Here is a 2715-nt window from a genome sequence, read left to right on the forward strand (position 1 = left end):
AAGTGCGCGCGTCGCCGGGGACGAAGAGGCTGGTGTGCCCGGTGGTTCGGCTAGCTCCCGGGTCCCGGCCCCGCCTGGAGGGCGGGTCCGCCGATTACTCACTTTGTTTTTAGGGGATTTCAGGGCCCCCTCCCACCGATCGGCGGAGTTTGGTGATGTCACTCTGGGCCGGGTCTGGAGCAAAGCCCGGGCTACGGGGCTGCGGCCGCCCGCCCCGCGCAGGGAAAGGCCCAGCCGGGCCTTCTGCTCCGCAGAGGCCGGGTGGTTGAACTCCATGCCGGTTTCCTAATCGCTAAAGGTGCCTTTCGGTGGTGACTGTCTCAGAAGCACGTTAAAATGTCCAACCTACCCCACTGTAGATGCGGCTGTAGGGGAAGGGGAGCGGCCGGACCTCCCCGCCTGACAGTGCATCAGGGAGCTTTGCGGAGCCTGCAGCCCGGATGGGACAACTTGAGGCCCTCCCGCTGGCGAGCTGGCCGAGAGCTCGTCCCTCTCCAGCTAAAGCGCCAGCTTACTATGCAGCCAAACTGCCGGCCCTCAGCGGCTGTGGGAGCAGGGGGTCCCCAGGGGTAAACCCCGGAGCTTCGTCTCTGAAGCCTGGCGCTTGCATCTCAGAAGGTCCGGGACCCACAGGGGACACTCGAATCAGCAGGGCCACAACCCCCAACCCCACTGCCCCCGCCTGTGTTTGCCCTGGACCTCCAGCTAGGGCTGACCACTAATTCTGTCATGTGACCCCACAGTGCGGGTAGCTCTCCCAAGACCAAGCCCAAGGCGCGTCCTTGTGGGGGCTGGGGCTGGCGCAGCCCCACCTCAGGCCTCATCCCCGAAGGAGGATGCTCCAGGGGGCGGAGTCTTCTCCAGATGGAGAAAGACTTGTTTTCTCTGAATTCGTCTTAAATTAGGAAATCATGTGGGAATTGGAAAAGATTGGAAATTCTGACTTGTTTCCCAGGCTCTGAAGAAACAGGAAGAGAAAAGTGAAAATAGAGTTAGCACCCCGCCCACTCATTTCAGTTTCTCCAGTGGCTGGCCCTGATTAGAAAAGTGTTTACTTTTGGCAGGGGGCGGGGAAGGCCGACTTCAGTTGACCGAATGGATGACATACAATTATCATTAAACCTTGCATGGATCCTGTTCTTAAAATTCATGTATATTTATAACTTTTAAATTAATACCATGAACACCCGTGTACCCATTGCAAAACTTAAGGGACCACCACCGTGCAGAATTCTGCATTGCATTGTATTGTATTGTATGTATTTATTTTTTTGAGACAGGCTCGCGCTCTGTCGCCCAGGCTGGAGTGTAGTGGCACAGTCTTGGCTCACTGCAGCCTCTACCACCTAGGATCAAGCAATCCTCCCACTTCAGCCTCCTGCATAGCTGGGACTATGGGAGCACACCACCATGCCTGGCTAAGTTTTTGTATTTTTTTGTAGAGAAGTGGTTTAACTTGTTGTCTAGGCTGTCCTTGAACTCCTGAGCTCAACTTTCCTTCCACCTTGGCCTCACAAAGTGCTGGGATTACAGGAATGAGTCACCACGCTGGGCCAGAATTCTGTATTTTCTTAAATTAATTAATTAATTATAACTAGAGATGGGTCTTGCTGTGTTGCCCAGGCTGGTCTCAAACTCCTGGGCTCAAGCGATACTCACACCTCAGCCTCCCAAAGTGGAATTACAGGCATGAGCCACCACGCCTGGGCCAGAATTCTGTATTAAAAAAAAAAAAAAATTACTCATATCTGCATGCCTACACAATATATTTTTTGGTTTTCCTTAGTTTTGGACTTTTTTTTTTTTTGAGATGAAGTCTCGCTCTGTCGCCCAGGCTGGAGTGCAGTGGCATTCGGCTCACTGCAACCTCCACTTCCCAGGTTCAAGCGATTCTCCTCCCTCAGCCTCCCAAGTAGCTGGGAGTAAAGGGGCCAACCACCACTCCTGGCTAATTTTTGTATTTTTTTAGTAGAGACGGGGTTTTACCGTGTTGGCCAGGCTGGTCTCGAACTCCTGACCTCAGCCTCGGCCTCCCAAAGTGCTGGGATTACAGGCGTGAGCCACTGCGCCCGGCCAGTTTTGAACTTTTATGTAGAGGGCATCATATGATTTGTTGTCCTTTGTTATTTGCTTTTTTCACTCAACATATTACTATGATTCATCTGTTTCACAGTTAATTCACTTTTCACTGCTGTATACTGTTTTGTTGTGTAAATATACCACTGTTTGTTTATCTAGTCATCCTGAAGACGGACATTTTTATTTTCATTTTTTTCAGATGGAGTTTCTCTCTTGTCGCCCAGGCTGGAGTGCAATAGTGCCATCTTGGCTCACTGTAACCTCTGCCTCCCAGGTTCAAGTGATTCTCCTGCCTCAGCCTCATGAGTAGCTGGGATTACAGGTATGTGTCACCATGCTCGGCTAATTTTGCTTTTTTTTTTCTTTTCAGACAGAGTTTTGCTGTTGTTGCCCAGGCAGGAGTGCAATGGCACAATCTCGGCTCACTGCAACCTCTGCCTCCCAAGTTCAAGTGATTATCCTACCTCAGCCTCCTGAGTAACTGGGATTACAGGTGCCTGCCACCACGCCTGGCTAATTTTTTGTATTTTTAGTAGAGACGGGGTTTTACCATGTTGGCCAAGCTGGTCTCAAACTCCTGACCCCTTAGGTGATCCACCTGCCTCAGCCTCCAAAAATGTTGGGATTACAAGCATG

The 2715-nt window shown here is 51.4% G+C and overlaps 1 protein-coding gene across 1 annotated transcript in view; it reads right to left on the reverse strand.

Moving 5' to 3' along the window:
* Positions 1–147, reverse strand: part of RELA (v-rel avian reticuloendotheliosis viral oncogene homolog A) — a 9532-nt gene extending 9385 nt beyond the window's left edge. The window contains exon 1 of the mRNA XM_011965189.1: positions 103–147. The gene's annotated coding sequence lies outside the window, so the exon portion shown is untranslated. The remainder of the gene's footprint in view (positions 1–102) is intronic.
* Between the last annotated feature and the right edge of the window lie 2568 nt (positions 148–2715).

The sequence above is a fragment of the Mandrillus leucophaeus genome, unplaced genomic scaffold (genome assembly GCF_000951045.1).
Source record: "Mandrillus leucophaeus isolate KB7577 unplaced genomic scaffold, Mleu.le_1.0 Scaffold718, whole genome shotgun sequence".
Taxonomy (NCBI): domain Eukaryota; kingdom Metazoa; phylum Chordata; class Mammalia; order Primates; family Cercopithecidae; genus Mandrillus; species Mandrillus leucophaeus.